Source organism: Bos indicus, chromosome 7 (assembly GCF_029378745.1).
Source record: "Bos indicus isolate NIAB-ARS_2022 breed Sahiwal x Tharparkar chromosome 7, NIAB-ARS_B.indTharparkar_mat_pri_1.0, whole genome shotgun sequence".
NCBI lineage: Eukaryota > Metazoa > Chordata > Mammalia > Artiodactyla > Bovidae > Bos > Bos indicus.
Window position 1 is genome coordinate 99,502,026 of NC_091766.1, and position 26,713 is coordinate 99,528,738.

A 26,713-nucleotide genomic window follows, 5' to 3' on the forward strand; every position below is an offset into this window, starting at 1 on the left:
CTAAACTCACCTAATTGAGATGACCAATTATATTTGTTAATTGGATTTACCCAAATGCAAATTAAATTCTTACCTCTATGACAGGCGGTAGCTTTGCAGTTTGGTCATCGTTGGGCTCTCACAGAAACTGGGAGATATGGTGCTCCTCCTTGATGACTGTGTTTCAGAGAGATGGTTCCTAGGTCCTACAGAAAGATATTACCGAATTGTAAAAGTGACAAAGTACTTTTTGAAGTTTAAAAAGATTTACATACATTTCAAAGAGACTGAGAAAGTACTTATAATGATAAGTTTTCTAAATCAAATATCTAAGAAAAACGAGGGTAAGATATTTCTTCCCTTATTTTTCACAGGGAGAAGCAAATATTTTTGCTTTTAATTTGTTTTTGTCCTTACATCTTATATATCAAGAACCAAAATATTGACACAAAATTGGAGGTCCTTTTTAAATCACAAAATGTTATCTCCCAATAATTGAATAGTTGGGCTCACCAAGATAGTTAACTATATAGAAGATAGAAAAGAGACAATGGAAATCCTGAATAAAGATAAGAATTTATAGGATGAGGAAATCAGTAAGGAATGAAAATAACCCATATAGATACTATTTTTAGACAATTGAGCAAGATTAATTATCTATATACAAGCAAATTTTGCCAGCTTTTATTTTGGATAGGTAAGCAATCATGATCAAACACAATAAATTCCACAGATTATTTATCCTAGTTTAATAATAAGATCATGAATGTTGCATTGAAAAATACCCAAACTAAATCTGGTTGGAAATTAAGATGTTTCTCCTATTGTAGAAATTTAAGTATATATTGAAAAACCACAACTATTAAAACATCAAAGTAGAAATGAAATAAATCACAGTTAAGCAAATAAGAAAATGTCATACACTTATCTCATCATTTTATATCTGGATAACTCTCTAGTATGTTTCCCTTCTTCATTCAGATTTTGTCATGAACTTGATCAATCAGCATGCTTATATCACTGAACTATACTTAATTTTGTATTTCTGATCCTTTCATATTTCCTGGCTCAATGTTGTTGCTGTTGTTTTAGTCACCAAGTTATGTCCAACTCTTTGCAACCCCATGGACTGTAGCCTGCCAGGCTCCTCTGTCCATGGGATTTCCCAGGCAACAATAATAGAATGGGTTGCCATTTCTTTCTCCAGGGGATCTTCAAACTCACCACTCCTGCACTGCAGGTGAATTCCTTTTCACTGAGCCCTCTGGGAAGTCCCTTGGCACAGAGACAATATCCAATAACTGTTTAATAGATTAAATTTTAAAATAACTTTAGTCTAAACCCAATAATTGGTTACTGGATTAAATATTAGAATAACTTTGGTTTAAAATCATCTAAGGATAAATCTTGTTCTCATCTTTTTTCTTTAGAGGAATACTAAGTTTTCAAACTAAGCCCCCAAATGGTTCTTTTACTTTGCTAAATTATTTTTACAATATTAAAAGTAATTGCAATCATACAATCATACATTTGTTTGTTGCTTATTTGTATTCACTGTCATCTCAATCACACCTAATGGTTACTATTCACTGAGTGTTCACTATAGACCTGATATACATTTTATGAATGATGTCGACTTACAAAATAGTCACAGCCGAAAAGTTGAGAGCTATGTTTCATTTGATGGAAATATTTAGGACTTCAAGCCTAGGAGAAAACATCTCAAGTGACCCTGAGAAAACTGCTCCAAGGAGGCTAGGGGAGGAGCCAGACTATATAGAAATTTTACAACAAAGGGTAGGTAGTCTGAACATCGAAAGGTTATTGTTAATTAAAGGAAACCAGATATCTCAAGTTAAGGAATTTAGCACTTTTCTATGCATGGGAAGATGCAAGAGTTTGGGTTCAGTGAAATTGTTCTTTACATATGCATCTCAGCTCTCTGGGGCCAGTATGCTGCATACAGAGTTCCTCAGGGCTCAAAGTAGGGGGTGGTTGCAATCTGATGGCTGCCAGATCACAGGTGCTTTTCCTTCCTGAGTGCCTTTAGGCACTGCAGGACTGGAATCGCTGAAGACTGCAACATTATTGTTTATCAATATGGCAGGAAATACTCCACATCTTAGTCCCTCCCCATGGTCGGAAATTTCACCAATATTTGGGAGACATTTCATGACCATTTTTTTGGTCCCAAGGCACTGCTTATCCCAGATCAGGTAAAAGATCTTGTTGATATGCCACTCCAGGTGTTAGTTTTCAAGTTAAGCCCATTGGTAGATGGTTAAAAATTCTCTGGATCCTCTATCTTCTAACATATTAGGGTCCAGGAGATATTTCCCTTAATGTTTCTTCCCATACTTGGACTCACAATATTACAATTATTGATGGCATATAGAAGTATATTTCTGATCAATTGCTTCGAGTCACCTAGTCATCATCTTTGTTGGAGGCCTGGTTGCATACTGTAAAAGGCAACCCTCTTATAAAATAGACAGATAGGAGTAATGTGCCTAGTACCACTGACAAAGTCATGATGCAGCAGAGAGACAAAAGCATAAACAATTTGGAAACAAAGAACAAATTAAAACAATGATTAGTATAATTAGTTATAATCCAGTTGCAAAGACTGAGCAACCAAAGGAGCTATAAGTGACTTAATGAGCTATCTGCGGTTTCATTGTATAAGCTGTTCACACTATGCATGGCTTAATCTTTGAGACAAGCATATGCGATTGGCAGAACTAAGCAGGTAGAGAAAAGATAAGTGTTTCATCTCAGTTTACAAAGACATACTTTATCCATTTGTGGTAGGTCACAGCATAAGAGAGAAAGGTTAACTGGAAAACAGACTCAAGCTAGTATATTTTCCATCATCAAAGTTATAGATCATATATGTCAAATTATTCAATCCCATTAATTGATTTCCACTGATCCACATGAAGTGGCCAGGTTTTTCATTAGGGTTTGCCATTTGTTACCCAGTTCAGTACAAAGCTAGTGGAGGCAATGGAATTCCAGCTGATCTATTTCAAATCCTAAAAGATGATGCTGTGAAAGTGCTGCAGTCAACATGCCAGCAAATCTGGAAAACTGAGCAGTGGACACAGGACTGGAAAAGGTCAGTTTTCATTCTAATCCCAAAGAAAGGCAATGCCAAAGAATGTTCACACCACTGCACAATTGCCCTCATCTCACATGCTAGCAAAGTAATGCTCAAAATTCTCCAAGCCAGGCTTCAACAGCATGTGAACTGTGGAATTCCAAATGTTCAACCTGAGGAGAACATAGGCAAAACACTCTCTGACATACATCACAGCAGGATCCTCTATGACCCACCTCCCAGAATATTGGAAATAAAAGCAAAAATAAACAAATGGGACCTAATTAACCTTAAAAGCTTCTGCACATCAAAGGAAACTATTAGCAAGGTGAAAAGACAGCCTTCAGAATGGGAGAAAATAATAGCAAATGAAGCAACCGACAAACAACTAATCTCAAAAATATACAAGCAACTCCTACAGCTCAACTCCAGAAAAATGAACGACCCAATCAAAAAATGGGCCAAAGAACTAAATAGACATTTCTCCAAAGAAGACATACAGATGGCTAACAAACACATGAAAAGATGCTCAACATCACTCATTATCAGAGAAATGCAAATCAAAACCACTATGAGGTACCATTTCACACCAGTCAGAATGGCTGTGATCCAAAAGTCTACAAATAATAAATGCTGGAGAGGGTGTGGAGAAAAGGGAACCCTCTTACACTGTTGGTGGGAATGCAAACTAGTACAGCCACTATGGAGAACAGTGTGGAGATTCCTTAAAAAACTGGAAATAGAACTGCCTTATGATCCAGCAATCCCACTGCTGGGCATACACACTGAGGAAACCAGAACGGAAGGAGACACATGTACCCCAATGTTCATCGCAGCACTGTTTATAATAGCCAGGACATGGAAGCAACCTAGATGTCCATCAGCAGATGAATGGATAAGAAAGCAGTGGTACATATACACAATGGAGTATTACTCAGCCATTAAAAAGAATACATTTGAATCAGTTCTAATGAGGTGGATGAAACTGGAGCCTATTATACAGAGTGAAGTAAGCCAGAAGGAAAAACATAAATACAGTATACTAATGCATATATATGGAATTTAGAAAGATGGTAACAATAACCCGGTGTACGAGACAGTAAAAGAGATACTGATGTATAGAACAGTCTTATGGACTCTGTGGGAGAGGGAGAGGGTGGGAAGATTTGGGAGAATGGCAATGAAACATGTAAAATATCATGTAGGAAATGAGTTGCCAGTCCAGGTTCGATGCACGATGCTGGATGCTTGGGGCTGGTGCACTGGGACGGCCCAGAGGGATGGTATGGGGAGGGAGGAGGGAGGAGGGTTCCGGATGGGGAACACATGTATACCTGTGGCGGATTCATTTTGATATTTGGCAAATCTAATACAATTATGTAAAGTTTAAAAATAAAATAAAATTAGGAAAAAAAAAAAAAAAACACAAATGTTCAACCTGGATTTAGAAAGTCAGAGGAACCAGAAATCAAATTGCCAACATTGGCTGGATCATCGAAAAAGCAAGAGTTCCAGAAAAAAAAAAAATCTACTTTTGCTTTATTGACTATGCCAAAGCCTTTGACTATGTGGATCACATCAAACTGTGGAAAATTCTGAAAGAGATGGGAATACCAGGCCACCTGATCTGCCTCCTGAGACATCTTTATGAAGGTCAGGAAGCAGCAGTTAGAACTGGACATGGAACAACAGACTGGTTCCAAATAAGGAAAGGAGTACGTCAAGGCTGTATGTCGTTACTCTGCTTATTTAACCTATATGCAGAATACATCATGAGAAACTCCGGGCTGGATGAAGCACAAGCTGGAATCAAGATTGCTGGGAGAAATAGCAATAACCTCAGATATGCAGATAACACCACCCTTATGGCAGAAAGCAAATAAGAAGTAAAGAGCCTCTTGATGAAAGTGCAAGAGGACAGTCAAAAAGTTGGCTTAAAACTCAACATTCAGAAAACTAAGATCATGGCATTCAGTCTCATCACTTCATGGCAAATAGATGAGGAAACAATGGAAACAGTGAGAGAGTTTATTTTCCTGGACTCCAAAATCACTGCAGATGGTGACTGCAACCATGAAATTAAAAGAGTCTCCTTGCAAGAAAAGGTATGCCCAACCCAGAGAGAATATTAAAAAGCAGAGAAATTACTTTGCCGACAAAGGTCCGTCTAGTCAAAGCTATGGTTTTTCCAGTAGTCATGTATGGATGTGAGATTTGGACTATAAAGAAAGCTGAGTGCAGAAGAATTGATGGTTTTGAACTGTGGTGTTGGAGAAGACTATTGAGAGTTCCTTGGACAGCAAGGGGATCCAACCAGTCCATCCTAAAGGAAACCAATCCTGAATATTCATTAGATTGACTGATGCTGAAGGTGAAACTCCAATACCTTGGCCACCTGATGTAAAGAACCAACTCGTTGGAAAAGACCCTGATGCTGGGAAGTTTCAAGGCCAGAGGAGACAGGGATGACAGAGGATGAGATGATCAGATGGCATCACCAACTCTATGGACATGAGTTTGAGTAAAGTCCGGGAGTTGGTGATAGACAGGGAGGACTGGCGTGTCCTCCTGCAGTCCATAGGGTCACAAAGATTCAGACACAACTGAGCCACTGAACTGAACTGAGCCTATTAGGTATAAAACTTAAAATAGCATAGTTAAAGATTTGAGTACAATGCAATTAGCAGGCAACGTGGACATTTCTGCAACATATAACATTTTAGGATAACCAATAGAAATGACTGATAATATTATATCAAGACATCTCAGATATTAGGGAGTCCATATAAATTTTGCAATATTCATACTAATGACATTTATCCATACATTAAAACCTAAAGTTCACATTCAGTCACTGGACAATGGTTTTGAAATAAAAATATCAAATACACTTAGCTTAACATTTCTCTCTGAGATGTCTGAGAGATGTTTTTTTGAAGCACCCCAGAGTCAATTGGAGTCTAAAAGAGCTTTAGTTATACTATGATATTTGGGAAGTTTGTTAGAAATATTAAAAACATTTTAAAACATAACAGGATCATAGGTCACTGAAACAATGCTCATTCATTTAACCAAAGTCACAAAAACAATTAAAAGAAAATAAATACAGATTACTCAACAGCACACAAACTCTCACCATTTGTTATCAAAAAGGAGCACTTTTAATAGAAAAAGAAGTCAAATTCCAGTCTTGCATTAGCTTACTTAACAAAATCTATTTACTCAGTTAACTTCAATCAAAAGTCTGTTAATCCTGAATGTGCATAAAACGTTTTCCTCCTCAGGGTTTCTTTCACTTTCTGTATCCAGCCTGTTTCTCATTTTCCACCTAAATGAAATCAAACAGCTCACTTTTTTACTCAATAAAATGTAATTCCATTCCTCGTAACTTCCTTACTGAAAACAGACATTCTACTGCTTACGGTCTACTGAAATCTCAGCTATTCCGCTAGCTTTAAAATGAAGTCGCTCAGTCATGTCCGACTCTTTGCGACCCCATGGGCTGTAGCCTACCAGGCTCCTCAGTCCATGGAATTTTCCAGGCAAGAGTACTGGAGTGGGTTGCCATATCCTTCTCCAGGGGATCTTCCCAAACCAAGGATCGATCCCGGGTCTCCCGCACTGCAGGCAGACAGTTTACCATCTGAGCCACCAATTACATGTTTAAATTATAATCCTCAACTCTTAAAACCTTAATTTTTAATAAAAGCTAAGAAGTAAGCAATTATGAACCATCTTTTATATTGGCATTCTATAGATTGGTGAGCATAAACATAAGTGATAATTTCTAAAAACATTTGAACATCTGAGACCATCTCAGGGTGACACCAAACATTTTCATTAATAGTGCTAAATAACTTTAGGACTCTATTTAGTTAATAATGTCTCAGTATCTTCTAACTATTTAATAAACTTTCATCATTTAACTTAAATAAGCATAGCTCTAGAACTTCAAGTTACCAAATATCCAGAAAGATTGTTTTAAGTAGACATTTCTAAAATAAAAGGTTTACCCAAAAGCTCTTATCTCAGTTACTTTAAAGTTTCATCATATCGAATTATTTTCCTTGCAACAGATACAATGAGGTCTTATTTATTAAACTGAAGTAAAGTGTTACATTTAATTTTGATGATTCAATGACATGTCTATATTAATTAGATAAATTTAAATATTAATACCAGCTATCAACTTAATATTGAATATTTCCCAGTTCATGTGAATCTGAAAGTAACATTGGCCAGTTTCTTTAAATGTTAGCACTTTCTTTTCAAATTAAATAGAGCTTTTTATAAACTATACGGGCTTCCTTGGTGGCTCAGAGGGTAAAGCATCTACGTGCAATGCAGGAGAGCTGGGTTTGATCCCTGGGTCAGGAAGATCCCCTGGAGAAGGCAATGGCAACCCACTCCAGTACTCTTGCCTGGAAAATCCCACGGACAGAGAAGCCTGGTACAGTACAGTTCATGGGATCGCAAAGAGTCGGACACGAATGAGCGATTTCACTTTCTTTACAAATTTACTATTGACAATACTTTCCAAAGGTAGAGATATCTCATACGTATAAAGTGTAGACCGACATAAACAGACAAACTAGAGGTCTCACAACTTCACTTAAAAGATTAGTTATGAACCAGGTATTATTAATACAATATAAAAGTACTAGTTTACTAAGAGTTGGGGTACATGAAGGTTGCTTGTTCAGATGACTAAGATTTTAAGGTTATATCTATAATCTTATATATACATAAGATATATATTATATATATAAGATATATGTTAGGTAGTTAGAATAGGAAAAAGAGTCCTGAATAGTGGTGGCTAAAAGACAAAGAATGGAAAAGCCCCCAAAATAAAGGAAGGTCAGAGGATCAGAGTGAGAACCTCAGGTGAAGCAAAGAGCCCTCCTGGCTAGCTCAATGTACATAGGGCAAGCTCAGGGGATGGAGAAAAAAAAAAAAAAAAACATATAAAAGTAGGAGCCAAAATTGAGCCTCTGGCTTCTCTTCTCTTTGCTTCTTTTGGGTCAGCCTGCCTTCATGCCTCCAAGATGTATTTTCTTTGCTTGACAAATAAAACTGAGTTGTAATATGGATCCATCGTCGCTTCAAATTTTTGCTACAGCAAGAGAGAACTGAGGAAATTACAAATTCCCTGACTATATATATATATGATATATTGGAGAAGGCAATGGCACCCCACTCCAGTACTCTTGCCTAGAAAACCCCATGGATGGAGGAGCCTGGTAGGCTGCAGTCTATGGGGTCACTGAGGGTTGGACATGACTGAGCTACTTCGGTTTCCACTTTAATGAACTGGAGAAGGAAATGGCAACCCACTCCAATGTTCTTGCCTGGAGAATCCCAGGGACGGGGGAGCCTGGTGGGCTGCCGTCTATGGGGTCGCACAGAGTCAGACACGACTGTAGCGACTTAGCAGCAGCATATATATATATATATATATATATATATATATATGATATAGATATAAGACTATGTCTTTAAGATTTGGCTGAGGGAGCATTCCCAACTCTACAAATTTTAAAACCACCACCTTTTTCCCTTGGTGTCAGGTCTTGTCTGGTGGAGCTGATTAGGGTCAGTCTCAAGTCCTTGTGATCTGTATTTGGGGTTTCTTAGTGATGCAACTGGTAAAGAACTCACCTGCCAATGCAGGTAGAAGTAAGAGACTTGGGTTCAATCCCTGGGCCAGGAAGATCCCTTGGAGGAGGGCATGGCAACCCACTCCAGTATTCTTGCCTGGAGAATCCCATGGATGGAAGAACCTGTTGGCCTACGGTCCATAAGGTTGTAAATTACATTTTGGTTTCTAGAGATTTGCAAGAGAAAGCCAGTTGCTTTTATTTCCCCAAAGAACAGTTCTATCACCTAAAGATACTGAAATCAGTGACAAGACTTTTAACTAAATTGAAATTTATTTTATGAGTTCTATAGTCTATAGATTTTAACTTATCATACCTTCAAAGGTTTTATAAGGCATTTAGCAAAGACCTTTCTCAGTTCACAAACTGAAGCAAAATCACAATTTTTATTTTATTTTTATTTTTAACCCTTGCATTTAGTTCCCAGTTTTACTTCTTTGTGTGGCTCAGATAACCCTATTGGTCAGTACATTTAGTTAATATTTCCTTAGTGGCAATCTCTATCTCTAGTCTTATAATACCACACAGGGGAGCTGTTATTCCCCAGTGAAACATGTCTATCCCACAATATAATTTACTAAGAAATGCAACCATCTAATATAAAGTCCATTTAAATATGTCAATTTCATATACTTTTATCTCAATCCTGTCAACTTTTATACCTTTACTTTTGATTTCATTAGGATTCAATCAACAAACTTGGTCTTAGAGGAATTTCAGAAGTTTTTTTTTTTTTTCTTTTCTTTTCTTTCCTTACCTGTCCATTCTGGAATCCTCAGAGTGAGGCTGAGCCAAGAAGGTCAGGCTCTTTGGCTTAACCTTGTCCCAAATAATTGCTGGTCAGATATCTCACTGTAAATTTTTGTATTCCTTTACATTTAATTTTAAAACCAGGGTAAACAGAACTGACTTGTTGGCTTTTAATGTTGGGGGCCGGTAGATGTCCCTTTTGGCCCATTTAACTCTAGGTAATGCAGTAATATCAAATCTTGTTTTAATTACATAAATGTGCAATTTACTTATCCCATTTTAAATAACCATCTAAAGATTTCTTTATTCATTTGAGATAATTCCTCTTGAATTTTTCTACCTTGTTGAAAATAGTGGCTAGATCTTCCTTACAAGTTTTTCTATTGACATTAATTATTTCAGTGCCCTTTTTAGCGTCTGAAAGACCCACTGAGGGGAAGTAAACCCCACATATGAATCTTCCCAAGCCAATTTTCCTCACTTGTTTTAAAAGCACAGAAGTTCTTAGGTTAAACATTGTTGTTCAGTAGCTAAGTCCTATCTGACTCTTTGCGACCCCATGGACTGCAGCACGCCAGATTTCCCTGTCCTTCACTACCTCCTGGAGTTTGCTCAAACTCATGTCCATTGAGTCAGTGATGCCATCCAACCAACTCATCCTCTGTCTTCCCCTTCTCCTCGTGCCTCCAATCTTTCCCAGCATCAGGGCCTTTTCCAGTGAGTAGGCACTTCTTATCAGGTGGCCAAAGTATTGGAGCTTCAGTTTCAGGTTAAATATTAGATATATTTTTTTCACCTTTAATATTATTTTTGTTTTATAGGTACCAATAAAACAGCTGTTTATAACGAGTGCTCTAGATTCACCAATTTGTTAGTTTCTCCAATTTTAAAATGATCTATTATTTGGCCATTAATAAAATAAACATATTAATAGTAATTTAAATCATTAAGATGCAAGAGGCTTCCCATAAAAGGGTGGGAGAGGATGTAACCTAAGCCTTAGAGTTTACTCTCAAAAATAGAATAGCAAAGGCCAAATTTAAAAAAAAAAAAATGTAAACAAACACAGAACTCATCCTAGGAAGATCAGGTAGAACATTTACATCTCAAAGATACAGACAAATGCCAAGTTTCCCCCTAGAAGGCTTTTGTTTAAAGTCTGAAAATATATTTTTACCAAGCCAGCTGATAACCTTAATGTAACTTAACTGCATATGAGATGAAAGAGCCCCCTACATTTTTAGGGTGAGATTTCTTTTCATTTCCAATTAAGTAAGTTCGCATGTACAGTTACTCAGCTAGGGTATGGGCTGGAGGCTGAAAATCTGTCATTCCTTTTATTTTCAATTCTTTATTTCCCATTTTTAAGTCAGTTTGTTGAGATAAAATCACTACTGGTGATCATGTGGTGGGCCAGTATGTGCTGCTTGGAAGCTTAACTTCTCTGGTTTTTGCCCCAGAGTTGTTTTAGCCCCTTCTTTGTGTCTGGGGTCTCCCAGTGGAGTATAAGACTTCCATGCGTGCTCAGACTGTGGAATGGCCAAATCTTATGTGGGTCTCCAGTTGAGCAGTTTGTTAATTATGAGAGTGGGTTTCCCCATAGGGACAGCTTTGTCCTGGGAGGTCTTGCCTCCACCACTCCTCCAAGTTTCTCAGTTGCCTGAGAGAACCCTTGTCAGCCAGGAGGAGAGAGTCCCTTCTTTGGAGCTCAGAAGTTCTCATGAGATTATTTTATTTTGACAAATTCTATTAAGATAGCCAATTCAAGGAAAAAACAACAGGTCAGACTTTCCCCTAACAACTCATCCCACCTTACTCACGTTTAACTCAGCCAAGACTTCCCAGTCTCTAAACTGAGGATAATCAACCACTCAGTATCCAAATGAAATATTCCCAGTGCCTTTTACACTGAGGATAACCTGCTAAGTGTCTAAACTGTACAACCCAGGAACCTCTTCCTGAACCAAGTTTCAAGGGTAACGTCTTCCCCCACCGAATAAAACTTAGGACCATCAACCAATAACAGAACATCCTAGAACCAGGAGAGACACACTCAAATTCTTCTGGACTCCCCAAGGAGGCAGATGGGCACAAGGGGCCTCTGCTGGTACCAAGGCTCTGGGTCCTCATGGAATTCAGGTAGAGGAAAGCAATCTGCTATTGTCTCTTCTTCAGTTCAGTTCAGTCACTCAGTCGAGTCCGACTCTTTGCGACCCCATGAACCATAGCACGCCAGGCCTCCCTGTCCATCACTAACTCCCAGAATCCACCCAAACCCATGTCTATTGAGTTGGTGATGCCATCCAACCATCTCATCCTCTGTCATCCCCTTCTCCTCCTGCCCTCAATCTTTCCCAGCATCAGGGTCTTTTCAAATGAGTCAGCTATTCGAGTCAGGTGGCCAAAGTACTGGAGTTTCAGCTTTAGCATCAGTTCTACCAGTGAACACCCAGGATTGATCTCCTTTAGGATGGATTGGTTGGATCTCCTTGCAGTCCAAGGGGCTCTCAAGAGTCTTCTCCAACACCACAGTTCAAAAGCATCAATTCTTTGGTGCTCAGCTTTCTTTATAGTCCAACTCATATCTATACATGACCACTGGAAAAACCATATCCTTGACTAGACAGACCTTTGTTGGCTAAATAATGTCTCTGCTTTTCAACATGCTGTCTAGGTTGGTCATAACTTTCCTTCCAAGGAGTAAGCATCTTTTAATTTCATGGCTGCAATCACCATCTTCAGTGATTTTGGAGCCCAAAAACATGAAGTCAGCTACTGTTTCCACTGTTTCCCCATCTGTTTGCCATGGAGTGATGGGACCAGATGCCATGATCTTAGTTTTCTGAATGTTGAGCTTTAAGCCAACTTTTTCACTCTCCTCTTTCATTTTCATCAAGAGGCTTTTTAGTTCTTCTTCACTTTCTGCCATAAGTTCTTCTTCACTTTCTGTCATATGCATATCTGAGGTTATTGATATTTCTCCCAGCAATCTTGATTCCAGCTTGTGCTTCTTCCAGCCCAGCATTTCTCATGATGTACTCTACATATAAGTGAAATAAGCAGGGTGACAATATACAGCCTTGACATACTCCTTTTCCTACTTGGAACCACTCTGTTGTTCCATGCCCAGTTCTAACTGTTGCTTCCTGACCTGCACATAGGTTTCTCAAGAGGCAGGTCAGGTAGTCTGGGATTCCCATCTCTTTCAGAATTGTCCACAGTTTATTGTGATCCACACAGTCAAAGGCTTTGGCATAGTCAATAAAGCAGAAATAGATGTTTTTCTGGAACTCTCCTGCTTTTTTGATGATCCAGCAGATGTTGGCAATTTGACCTCTTGCCCCTCTGCCTTTTCTAAAACTTATCAACTTAAAAAATAGTCATAACCTAAAAGTTGGGAGCTGTTATATTTGGTGGGAATATTTAGGCCTTCAAGCCCAGGAGCAGTTCTCTCAGGCTTAATTAGATGCTATCTCCCAGGCTTGAAATCCAAAAAATTCCCACCAAATAAAACATAACTCTTAACTTTTGGCTTGTGACTATTTTTTACGTCAACAATGCTTTCATTCTTAAGTTGCATAATTTTGTAGGTTGTGTTTGCTAGTCTTACCTCATAATTGGTGAAACTTAAAGAACTTAAAGATAGTAGGTAACTTGATTAAGGTGATACAGCTAATAAATGGTAGGTCCAAGCTCAAACCCATGTTAGTCTGACTACATGGGTTCCTATTCCAAGGTCTCTGATTTTTTGCCAAAATGCAGCTCTGCCTTTCTAACTAGGTCATGTATGCCCAGGCCATATAGCAAACAGTCTACACAGTACCAACCAAAAAAACTTCTTGCTTTTTCAAACCACTGTTTACAGTCAAGACAGCTAAATAGTCAAGGTTAGCAAATGAATCACAGTGATCATGGTGATAAATATTCTAAGTCAGTCAATAATGTGGTTTTGGTTGACGGGTTCATTTTTAAGAGAATAAAGGAAGTGGGTGTTATAGATCTGACCTATGAGGGAAACTTTATGAACAGCTGACATATAGGAAATGGAGTTAAGAACTTGTGGAAAGGCTTTCAGAAAGTATGCAAACACATATCCATACAAATCTACTGTGGTTCAGGAGAATCTCCCCAGCATTCCCAGTAAAGCCTGGAATGATAAGTAGAAACTACAACCAAAGAGAGAAAATGTGAAGCTTAATTATATTTTACTGAATACTATGCAGCACTGTTAATTAAAAAAAAACTTTAGAACCTCTATGCTTCTGGAGATGAACATTGTGCTACATCCTGCTGGACTAATGGGTAGAACTGTAGACATGTGTAGAGTCCATGTGCGGGAATGGTCTCAAGGGAAATCTAAGGAAGATAGGATACTCAGAGAGGGGAGGAGCAATGGAAGTGGCAGAGGGAGAAGGGGAGAAGAGCCTTTAGATGCTTCATATGTTTGCAGATTTTTCGGTTTGGCTGTTAGTGCAAGTTCATGTGCTGGACTGAGAGTGAGGCCAGGCAAGGAGACGGGTGGCTCATGCCCTCCTCCCGCAAAAACCCCAAGCTCCACAAGGGTTTCAGCTTAGTATGTTTAAAAGCCAGTTCAAGGGAAGGAGGTCACAGGGTTTGTGATCAGATGGTGCACAGTTCTCTGATTAGCCAATGGTGAAGTAACAGGGCAGTGTTGCGGGAGTTAACATTGTCGGTCCCTGGGGCCTGGAGGCCTAGGGCTCTGTGCTCACGCTCAAGATCATCAAGCAGTTAACATCGTCCATCTGGCAACGGTTTTTCACATCTGTAAAACAACTCAGGAAACATGCATCAAATAATGTTATCTAGCTAAAGCAGGGCGTGGGGAATGAGCCTGTCCCGGAACGACCCCACCGGGTCCTGTTTGGTTGTGTGTCTGCTGAGGTAGCTCTGTTTACCTCATTCAGGCTGAAGAAACAGGGAGGGCATGACTTCAGGGACTGTCCCACAGAGGTTTTAAACACATCCTCTCTTAATGATTTATGATACGCTTTGCTTTTGCTTATTGCTCTGAACCTCAAGTTCTACAGGAAATTACTTATGATAAGATGGGCTGTCTTGTTATATCTTTTTTTTTTTTCTTTATTGCTTTTCACAGTTACTTAAAGCTTGTATTGTTATTTAGCTATTTATTGGTTCATATCATTTTTTCTCTATGGTAAACCGCTTGAAGGCAGGCATGTGTCCCAGAGAACGGTCCTCTTAGTATAAAGCAGAGCACTTGCCAGTTTGAAAGAATGGATAATGAAAATCAATAGAGAATTCAGGCATACTGATTTTCGTCCAAACAACAACTCACGGGAGACATGGCGTTGCAGCAAAGAGACTCCTCCTTATTCAGTGATTCTTTTCACAGCAAGTGAAAGAAACTCACCTTCAGATCAGATCAGATCAGATCAGTCACTCAGTCGTGTCCGACTCTTTGCGACCCCATGAATCACAGCACGCCAGGCCTCCCTGTCCATCACCATCTCCCGGAGATTACTGAGACTCACGTCCATCGAGTCAGTGATGCCATCCAGCCATCTCATCCTCTGTCGTCCCCTTCTCCTCTTGTCCCCAATCCCTCCCAGCATCAGAGTCTTTTCCAATGAGTCAACTCTTCGCATGAGGTGGCCAAAGTACTGGAGTTTCAGCTTTAGCATCATTCCTTCCAAAGAAATCCCAGGGCTGATCTCCTTCAGAATGGACTGGTTGGATCTCTTTGCAGTCCAAGGGACTCTTGTCAAGAGTCTTCTCCAACACCACAGTTCAAAAGCATCAATTCTTCGGCGCTCAGCCTTCTTCACAGTCCAACTCTCACATCCATACATGACCACAGGAAAAACCATAGCCTTGACTAGATGAACCTTTGTTGGTAAAGTAATGTCTCTGCTTTTGAATATGCTATCTAGGTTGGTCATAACTTTCCTTCCAAGGAGTAAGCGTCTTTTAATTTCATGGCTGCAGTCACCATCTGCAGTGATTTTGGAGCCCAGAAAAATAAAGTCTGACACTGTTCCCACTGTTTCCCCATCTATTTCCCATGAAGTGATGGGACCGGATGCCATGATCTTCGTTTTCTGAATGTTGAGCTTTAAGCCAACTTAAGGAGGGATACTTTGTTTCATGGCCTCAAACTATAATACAAGCTAGAGTGAAACGTGTCTTGTGCATTGAGAACAAATGGATCAATTATTACCACAACTCTTCTGTGTGATAGGAGACAAAACTGCAGAAAGCTTTCATTTCCACATTTCCAAAGCAGCAGAGCCACACAGAAAGAGTGCCTCTCCTACCAGTATTTTAGAAATACCAGGGACGTATGCACAAGTCCACTGATGTCTGTGAAGAAAGAGGCACAATCCCAGTGGTTCCCTTTTACCATATGGTTACAATGTGGAGAGAAGGTGCAGTTTCTCAAAGAATAGGAAAGCCAATGGGTGAATATTTGTGATCTTTAAAGTCATTATATTCTATATCTAATGTAGAATGTGAGAAAGGAGAGAAATAGTCTATTTCAATATATGTTCAGCACCTACTATATATCCTATAAACTTTATATACATTATTATCTCATCCAAATATCCATAAAGGATAATAAATACGAAAATAGGATGGGATGATACTAGGCAGTACTTTTGCCCTGTAAGTTCGAAACCAGTAAAACATTTATTACTAAGAAAAAAAAATAGATATTTTTAAACTGTTAACACTAAGGTTTAACTTCTCTGTTGATTTTAGGATTACTTGTCTGTCCAAACAAAAAAGTAGATAATTTAAAAATTCCATCTTCAAAGAGAGTATTTGCACAGTACCACATGCAAGCATTTACATGGCTTATATAATTTAACCTTCATAAAAATACTTTCTTTGGTGGCTCAGTGGTAAAATATTTGTCTGCAATGCAGGAGACCTGGGTTCAACCCCTGGGTCAGGAAGAGCCCCTGGAGAAGGAAATGGTAAGCCACTCCAGTATTCTTGCCTGGGAAATCCCATGGACAGAGGAGCCTGACAGGCTACAGTGCATGAGGCCACAAAGAGCTGGACACCACTTAGTGACTAAACAACAGCATAAAAATACTAGAAATGTAGCTGTATTTATGTGTTAGGATATAGACGAAGCTATTTTAGCAAAGAGATCCAAATATACATTGACTTTGAAAAAAAGATACAAGTTTCTTTCTTTTTTAAACGATATTTAGACATATACAGTCCTGGGTGTTCATTGGAAGGACTGATGTTGAAGCTGAAACTCCAATACTTTGGACACCTGATGCGAAGAGCTGTCTCTTTTGAAAAGACCCTGATGCTGGGAAAGATTGAGGGCAGGAGGAGAAGGGGACAACAGAGGATGAGATGGTTGGATGGCATCACTGACTCAATGCACATGCGTTTGGGTAGACTCCGGGAGTTGGTGATGGACAGAGAGGCCTGGTGTGCTGCCCTTCATGGGGTCTCAAAGAGTCAGACATGACTGAACAACTGAACTGAACTGAACTGAGGCATTTAGGGTGATCCAGAATGGGTTATCCTGAGAAGGCTCTGCCAGATTCAAGGTAGAGCTTCCATTTCTTGAGTCCAGGATGGTGCCATTTCCCAAGGCCAACTATTGCACTGGTATTGCTTTTACCAGCCAGTGGGAAAAGAAAAAAAAAGAGGGAGGGGTTATAAGTCAGCTATTTTAAGGACAGACCCTGAAAGTTGCATGTGTTGTTTGTGTTCTCCTGTGAGCCAGAGCTTAGTCAAATGATCTCATCAAGTATAAGGCAACATGTATACCTGTGGCGGATTCATTTTGATATTTGGCAAAACGAATACAATTATGTAAAGTTTAAAAATAAAATAAAAAAAAAAAAGAAAAGAAAGGAAATGTCGTACCAAGCTGGAAGAGCAGAAGCCCTGCTAAAATGTGTCTATGTGGCAGAACCAGTCAAGGTAGACTTACTGTGAAGTTAATGTGATGTAACTTTTAGAGCCCCTCACATGTGCTTCTTCCAAGACCCTAAGGGAGAAGAAATTAACAACACATTCATTTATTTTATATTCTTGTATCCTTAACACTTCCAAAAGATAGATCTGTCCCTGACAGGTAGAGTTTATCTATAAACTAATACAATACAAGTAGAATAAATCCTGGAGGGAAATTCATTGTCTCTATTTCCAAATACCAGTGGATGCTTTTGGACTCTGGTGTTGGAGAAGACTCTTGAGAGTCCCTTGGACTCAAGGAAATCAAACCAGTCAACCCTAAAGGAAATCAGTCCTGAATATTCACTGGAAGGACTAATGCTGAAGCTCCAGTACTTTGGCTACCTGATGTGAAGAGCTGACTCATCGGAAAAGACCCTGATGCTGGGAAAGATTGAAGGCATGAGGAGAAGGGGACAAGAGGATGAGATGGTTGGATGGCATCACCAACTCAATGGGCATGAGTTTGAGCAGACTCTGGGAGACGGTGAAGGACAGGGAGGCCTGGTGCTCTGCAGTCTATGGGGTCACAGAGAGTCGGACAGAACTGAGCGGTGACTGAACAACAATAGCAATGAGGCCCAGAGAAATTAAGTAACTTATCAAAAAGTCACAAAGATTTGGAACGGAAATCAGAACCTGGATCTCTATGGCACAAGGACTTTTGACTCATTACCAGTGTGTCAGGTTCTCATATATTTTAGAATTTTATTTCTCCCTGACATTACATTAGGAGAAAATTTGGACAATCTAGAAATCACAAAGTAATTGGCTTTGTTCCTATCTTCAGATGATCTTCGGAGACAAAGTGAATGTGAAAGAAAACACGCGAAGCCCAACTGCCAAGCTGACATGACAGCCAGTTAGGCGGGCTGATGCCACTGTCAGATCAACCCAAAGGTTAATAACACAGATGCAGTCAAGGATCTGATGGATAGAGGCTGTGAACTCCGTATCAATAACTTACAGAAAATGCCTGGGGGTGGCAGATGAAGAGGCCCATCATCAATTAAGCATGGCAGTCCATTTTTATAAAATTGTCAGAAGGGATTATTAAAGTCCACATCTTAGTTTGCTTGAGGAGAAAATCAAATAACACTAAAGGTTGCATTTTAAAAACAACGTTTAGTGTAAACTCTTGCCTCTGGCCTCATGTCAAACTGTCAAAGAGGTGCTACATAATTTGATCCATGCTTTTCATTTTTTCCATTTCTGAGCCAAGGTAATTTTTCATACTTATTCTTAGCCTCACATGTTTTAAAACACAACAGCTTTTGGTTTAAGAATTTCATCAGCTGAGGAAATATTTAATTATCAGGGAAAAAAATCTCAAAAATTGAATATGACTGCATGTTGAATATTTATTCAGCATAGCAATTTGGAGTATATATTCCTCAAAGTTAGGTACCATATCAAAACGTAGCCATGTGCTTCAGAAAAGCATCTTGCTCTAAGTCATAGAGGACTTAAAACGGTCTGTCTCTAGATATGCTTTTTTAAATTTTATGACTGTATTCAAAAGGCTCCATCTAATTTGAGTTGCATTCACTGTAGATCAGCTCCATCATCCAACCTTCTTAATAAATCTTAAAATTCTTATATTTGTAAAACCCATTTACGAACATCTGAATTATTTAGTAGCACACTGGCAAAGTTTAAAAGACCCAACACAACATTTTAAAAAGGCAATTATAAGACAATCACTACTTTAAAAAGTGAAAGAAAGAAAGAAAGCGAAGTCAGTCAGTTGTGTCCAATTCTTTGCAACCCCATGGACTGCAGCCTACCAGGCTCCTCCATCCATGGGATTTCCCAGGCAGCAGTGCTGGAGTGGGGTGCCATTGCCTTCTCCAGGGGATCTTCCAGACCCAGGGATCCAACTCAGGTCTCCTGCATTGCAGGCAGATGCTTTACCCTCTGAGCCACCAGGGAAGTCCACAATCACTACTAAAGTATAACAAATTGTCACAGTATCTAGAAAACCATTATTCAGTTATCTTCACTGCATACATTTTCACACTTTGCATTGTGCTATTCTTCCAGTAATTGTTTACTATCTTAATATGACAGGCCTATACCCACCCTCTTAAGGAAATTACTTTTCTTTAGCACTGGATTAATACTATCCTGTGTTACCTTTTACTTGTAGCAAGAGGTTCCCAATTCTGTACCACCATCCATTCAACTGAATGATCTATTTGACTGACATCACTAAAAAGTTTGCAAAGTTGACTTGACAAAATGAAATGGTATACAATATCAGCTTGTGTTGATGCAATGAAAAGAGCTTATAGTTCACTGAAAAGCTGAGGGAAATTGTTGAGAATTACTATTCTATAGATTGATACAAATAAAGGAAAGATCATAAAATTCCAGAATTATAAGGTAGAGGAGTTATTTAAGCCAACACTCTAAGTAAACAATCCATGGATCAAAAATTAGATTTGATAAAAGCTATAAGATGAATTGGAAACCGAATTAAGTTTTTAAACCTTGTGCTGTGTACATTATAACCTACTGTCTTGCCTAAAATTATGTAGTATCCCAGGACGATTTGAATATAACGATGAGTAGTAGGTGATTTACTTACTTGAAATCAAGCAAATCATAGATCACCATTTTATCCCCAGATGAAAACTTCTCAGCTATTAAGTGATTCTTTGCCCTCCCATACAGCAGCCTAGACAGAAGATTGAATCATATGCTTGCAGTGCTAAGGAAGTTTGCCCTTTTCTTTTCAGTTCCAAAATGTTCTACCTTGTAACAACTGAGTGTAAATTAATTGGTTGACTGACTGACTGATTCTCTGGCTGACTGGCTGATTGACTTATAGACTAACTGGTTGACTGACAGACTAGGGCTTCCCAGAAAGGGTCAAGGTTACCTTTCTCTACAGGCTTTTCAAGTAAACTTCCAATGTCAAATATAATTGATGATTCAAGTACAAACCTGATACCTGGAGTACCAAAGTTACTAAAAAACTTTCAGGTAAAATGTTTCTAAATGTAACTGAAATCTTTTCAAATTTTTCTTAACCTCCTCATAATTTTTTCTGCTTCACATAAAAATACTAATTGGAAAGTTAAATCATATTCAGTGTCTAAAAATGAAATTGTATAGTGAGTAATTCAACATCAAGACCTGATACTATGTGATAGACCTGTGTACATAATATTGTGACATTATGATACTTACAAAAGTAGGATAACAATTATATTTCAAGATTTGGACATAATGCAATGGCTTTCAAAAGGCAACTTCTCATACAAATTTTGAAATTAATAATACCAACTTTTTCTATCTAAAATTTACTGTAGCAAGTTGATACACTTTATTCTGGCATTCAAGATTTAGAAAAAGGTTTTCTGCAAACTTCACAGAAAATCATTTGAACAAATTAAAAATCATTGCAGCAATGTACATAGATCTCATATTCCTTTGATTTCCCCCTACTTTTCTTATTTCTACATCTTTTATGTTGTGAGAAAACATTATGAAAGAAAAGACAATAAATTACTATGAAAGGCAACATTGTTTCTTTGAGAGAAAGGATAATGAAAATCGACATTTTCTAGTGACCATTTATGTAATATCCTTATTAATGTGAACGAACCTAAAAATGTGAATTTCTAGGTATATATATGGCTTAATTCCAGTTTCACATGCAGTAGATAAGCTATCTTGGAGGAACTTTCTTTCTTAAGGAATAATTTTATATATTGATTCTTTTTCAGATTTTTCACTAAACTTCAAATCGTTTTGGAGTAAATAGTCTGCCAAGTCACTTCAGTCGTGTCCGACTCTGTTCGACCCCACAGACGGCAGCCCACCAGGCTTCCCCATCCCTGGGATTCTCCAGGCAAGAACACTGGAGTGGGTTGCCATTTCCTTCTCCAGTGCATGAAAGTGAAAGTGAAGTCGCTCAGTCGTATCCAACTCTTAGTGACCCCATGGACTGCAGCCTACCAGGCTCCTCCATCCATGGGATTTTCCAGGCAAGAATACTAGAGTGGGCTGCCATTTCCTTCTCCAGTAAATAGTCCAGTAAGGCATTATATAAATATGAAAAATATAAGTACTATAGTAAGCCATTATGTAAATATGAAAAACTTCCTAAGTATCAAGAACTTTAAAGGTATACAATGCTTGATCCTTCATATTATCTTTAGAATATCAACATTTATAGACAAATATGAATGCTAAGACTGAAATGCCTAAGCTTTGTTCTGTTGTTTTATGGAAGTACTTATAGTATCAGATTGTAACTTAATCAAAACTGAACTAAAATAAAAAGCATCTTTGTAATCAGCCATATGGCTGCTTCATTCTAAACTAGTTATTTTTAAAGAGTCAGCCTCCAACATTCCTCCCTAAAGGGAAAATAAAAATAGCATTCATTACTACTGTGCATGAAAAGCACATTGCTCAACCAGTCATTGTGTTGAGGCACTAAATTCCTGAACAGCATAGCATTGCAACAGGTCATCCGGATGAATGTGAATGGAAGTTCTTCATGTGTCAGGGATTAATCTGGTAGATATAACCTTTGTAGAGATAGCTACAAGATACAGCATGAATTCTGAAGAAAAAGGGATGGGAAGAATCATCTTATTAAATGACCAATGAATCTTTTTTGTTTTTTTAACTTTACCACTGCTGCATACAGATCCTAAAAGTGCAAGAGGAATATTCCATTTCATTGTATTGAGAATCACCCTCTTGGAAAAGCACTCTAGTCTGAAAGTACCCTCAGAAAGGATTCTGCTTCTTGAAGATAATTGTGGGTCAATTTCAAATGAATATACAGTAGCCTTTTAAAAACTCTTTTAGGGCATTTTTAAATGCTCTGTAGAGAAATGAAGAGTGTGTGTGAAGAGAGTGGATATAATCTGATAAAATGCTATTACTGAAGAACTTCGGGTTAACCATGAACTTTGAGTTCTGCATTCAGTTCTATGGCAAATTGGGCTTCCCAGGTGGCACAGTGGTAAAGAGTCCACCTGCCAATCAGAAGACTCAGATAGACACTAGTTCAATCCCTGGACTGGGAAGGTCCTCTAGAGAAGGAAATGGCAACCCACTCTAGTATTCTTACCTGAAGATTCCATGGACAGAGGAACCTGGTGGGTTACAGTCCATGTGCTTGCAAAGAGTCAGACATGGCTGACTGAACACACACGCTATGGAAAATGGTACCAGCTTATCTTATAGGTTACATGCATTATAGATTTGGAAGTAATAAAACACAGGTTCATGGGTTACAGTCTTTCCTCTTAGGTTCCAAATTTTCTCAGTTCTTCCCTACCACACATTAACATTTTCTCCCAAACTGTTGGACTACCTGACCTTTTGAGATCTGAAGGCTGGTACAAGATCCACAGGCAACAGCCTTGTGCAGACTTCTGCACCAGCCACAACTGTGTAAGGTGAAAACCTCTACAACAAATCTCTACTCTACATCACTCATAATTATTCTATTTCTCAGGCCAAATCCTGACAGGTTAAATAGTAAATCAGAGACATGAAGAAATTAATCAAAGGGATTAATTGTCAAACACTCTCAAAGGGAATTAGTAGAAGAACCTAGAAGTATACTTTTACCTTCTTTGATTTGATTCCATATCCCTAAATGTATACCTCTATAGTTCTTACTTTATTTTGGAGATTTCTTTATACAGTAACACTGAGTTTCTCCTGAGGTAGAAAGAACATGGTTCCTAGTAGCTATCTCTTCCTTCAAATAGTCATTCTCAAGCCAACAAAACTCTTCAGCCTGAAGTGTCTTTGTTCCATTTTCCCCTGCCTAGTTGATGACTACTTGGAGAGTTTGTCCCTCAGGCTACGTTAGCAGTCCTTAAAAATCCACAGATTTTTCGCTTTGTGTATTGAGAGTGAAATCTTTATACTTCAGCAGTTCACTGCAGACTTGTGAAGAAAGTGACACTATCTCACGTTTCCTTTTCTTTCTGTAGGAGTCAGCCTAGCTCTGATACGTCTAGCAAAACCTGAGTAGAACAATGATGGTGCTAAATCAGCCCTGATATGAAAGGGAGCCACGAATATCAGCTCTCTGAGTAGTAGCTACCACACATCCATTTCCTTATATTCCAGCAGAATTGGTTTCTGGCAACCTGGGCCCTTCGTTTTTCCTTCCCTGACAGCTGTTTCTGAATCACACACTCACCATGCATGGCCTTTCTGTTTTGTAAGAGGGTCATCAAATATTCAAGATTACAAGTATTTACTGAGCACTTTCCAGGTAATAGGCACTGAACCTGGCCTAGGCCTACATTGGTTGGTGGCGGTTTAGTCAGTCGTGTCTGACTCTAGGAGACCCCATGGACTGTAGCCCACAAATCTACCTATGTAGGTTGGTATGAGATAGGTTACAGCTCCTGTTTGAGTTCCCTAAGACATATAGCAAATTCCCATTGGATATCTCCCTGAAATCTTGATTCCAGCTTGGGTTTCATACAGTTTGGAATTTCAAATGATGTACACTGCACATAAGTTAAATAAGCAGGGTGACAATAAACAGCCTTGATGTACTCTTTTTCCCAATTTGGAACCAGTCCATTGTTCCATGTTCGGTTCTAACTGTTGCTTTTTGACCTGCATACAGATTCCTGAGAAGGCAGGTAAGGTGGTCTGGTATTCCCCTCTCTTTAAGAATTTGTCACAGTTTGTTATGATCCACACAGTCAAGGGCCTTGGCATAATCAGTGAAGAAGTAGAGGTTTTTTTTCTGAAATTCTCTTGTTTTTTCTCTGATCCAAAGGATGTTGGCAATTTGATCTCTGGTTCCTCTGCCTTTTCTAAATTCAGCTTTTATATCTGGAAGTTTCTGGTTCACGTAATGTTGAAGCCTAGCTTGGAGATTTTGAGCATTACTTTGCTAGTGTGTGTGATGAGTGCAATTGTGAGGTAGTCTGAACATTCTTTGGCATTGTCTTTCTTTGGGATTGGAATGAAAACTGACCTTTTCCAGTCGTGTGGTGATTGCTGAGTTTTCCAAATTTGCTGACATATTGAGTGTACCACTTTCATAGCATCATCTTTTAGGATTTGAAATAGCTTAGCTGGAACTCCATCACCTCCACTAGCTTTGTTCATAGTGATGCTTTCTAAAGCCCACTTGATTTCACACTCCAGAATATCTGGCTCTAGGTGAGTGATCACACCTTCATGGTTAGCTGGGTCATTAAGATCTTTTTTGTATAGTTCTCCTGTGTATCTTGCCACCTTTCCTTAATATCTTCTGCTTGTTAGGTCCCTACCACTTCTGTCCTTTGTTGTGCCCATCTCTGCATGAAATTTTCCCTTGGTATCTCTAATTTTCTTTTTTAAAAAATACATATGCTTGTATTTTATGCTGCTTTAAACATTTTATCTAACCTGTCACTGCTGAAGTTTTATATAATAGGAATAGGATTCCCATTCTTTTCTCTAAACTAAGCCTCAGTGTCTCCATTACAGCACAATATGCGACTGGGAAGAAATGGTTTACAAGTGATCTTTAGGGTTTGCTTATTAGATATGCTATGCCTTAGGCTTGGGCTTTGTCTTACCCACTAAATATATGTTTAGATGATTGTTCTGTAGATTGCATTGTAGGCTGGGGAGTCCTACTCAGAACATAAGAAGAAAAATCAATTTCCTTTTTTATTTTCCTTCCATTCATCAGTAAACCCCACCACAATACAATCAAACAGTAGTTGGCAACCCATATTTGACAAACAGCAACAAAGATGCAGTATGTACTGTTAACTTTTTACAAATGCAAGTATAAAACCAAAGGAAGCAAAACAGAGACCATACGAGTAACTGTAATTTTACTAAAAGACAAAGCTTAGTTACACATACATACAAACACACAAAATAGCACACTTGTGTGCAATAAAATGTATCCCAAAGTACAAACTCATAATTATGTTTATAAGAAGAAAACAGAGCAGACATGTTCTGAAAAGTATTCAATTTGTTAGATTTTCTGAACAAGTTACTGAAAAAATAAATCTACCAAAAGCAATGATGTCTAAAACATATTTTTACAACTTATGGGGGATAAAAGAGCTTCCCTACTTTACCATTCAGGTTAAAATACTTTGGATTCATTTTTCAATGTTTGCCACTTTAGCTCTTTTTACTTTATTAAGGATACATTAGTAGCTTTTAAACTTTAATAATAATATTTATAACAAAACCTACAAAATTTTATTAAAGAAGCATCTCTGAAAGCACTTTAAAACTGTGGACTGTGAAAAATATATAAAATAAACAAAAAGATTTATATGCTGCCTCAGTCACTATTATTATTTATTTATTCATCTATATTTGTGCACTTGGTATTCTTGGAACTGATTTAGGACAACTTATAAAAATATGTAGTACAACAAAATACACATCAAAAAGAAGTGAGGAATTTGTGGCAAAGGTAAATAAGGGTAGAGACAGTAGAACAAATTTAAGAATTATGCAAAGTGTACGCCCTGGAGTGCAATAGCTGGTACAGAGCATGTAAGTTGGCAGTGCACTGTCAGTAACAGTAACGCCAGAGGAAAGACATCCAGTTCTTTGAGCCATTGCTTCCAAAATAGGAAGAAAGGCCAGTTTCTCAAAGAATCACATTTATTGCTTATACAGATGCCAAAGATAAATATCTTCACTAGACAAAGCGGTATGATATGTTTCTGGTATTGTTTATAAAATATAAATGAAAATTTAACACTCAATTTAGGGATAATTAATTATATGCAATAACTCTGGAATACTAAAGTCCAGGTATACAGAATGTAGCCTTCTGGTCTTTTTGTACTAACTAATCCAATTATAGCTTTGAAAATATCAACAGGGAAGATTCTTAACCAATTCTTTGTTATACCACTCTGAACACCTGGTGAAAATAACAGACAAACATTAAAATTCATATACATAAAGGTTAGGTGCAATTATAAGGTGCTCTTAAAAGCCTCCTTATCCAAGTTTAAGAATCTCTGAGCAAGAAAAATGGATGGACTACTTAATTTTTCAGGAAATCTTTTGTAGATATGATTTCCACAAAGATTTTGAAATACTGAGCAGTAGTGAGTTTGAGGTCATTCTCCCTGACAGGCCTCTATGCATGCTTAGTCACCCTAGTCGTGTCCAACTCTCTGTGACCACATGGACCATGGCCCACCAGGCTCAACTGTCTGTGGGATTCTCCAGGCAAGAATACTGGAGTTGGTTGCCATTTCCTTCTCCAGTAAGGAAGTAT

The 26,713-nt window shown here is 38.3% G+C and overlaps 1 long non-coding RNA gene across 4 annotated transcripts in view; it reads right to left on the reverse strand.

Annotated features, from left to right (window-relative positions):
* LOC109562355 (uncharacterized) overlaps window positions 1-26,713 on the reverse strand; it is a 217,475-nt gene that overhangs the window by 151,979 nt on the left and 38,783 nt on the right. For 3 of the 4 annotated variants that reach the window (XR_011567823.1, XR_011567821.1, XR_011567822.1), the window contains exon 2: window positions 74-185. This is a non-coding gene — a long non-coding RNA (uncharacterized lncRNA). Of the gene's footprint in view, window positions 1-73; window positions 186-17,434; window positions 17,492-26,713 lie in introns of all 4 variants that reach the window. The other variant, XR_011567824.1, reaches the window with a different exon arrangement.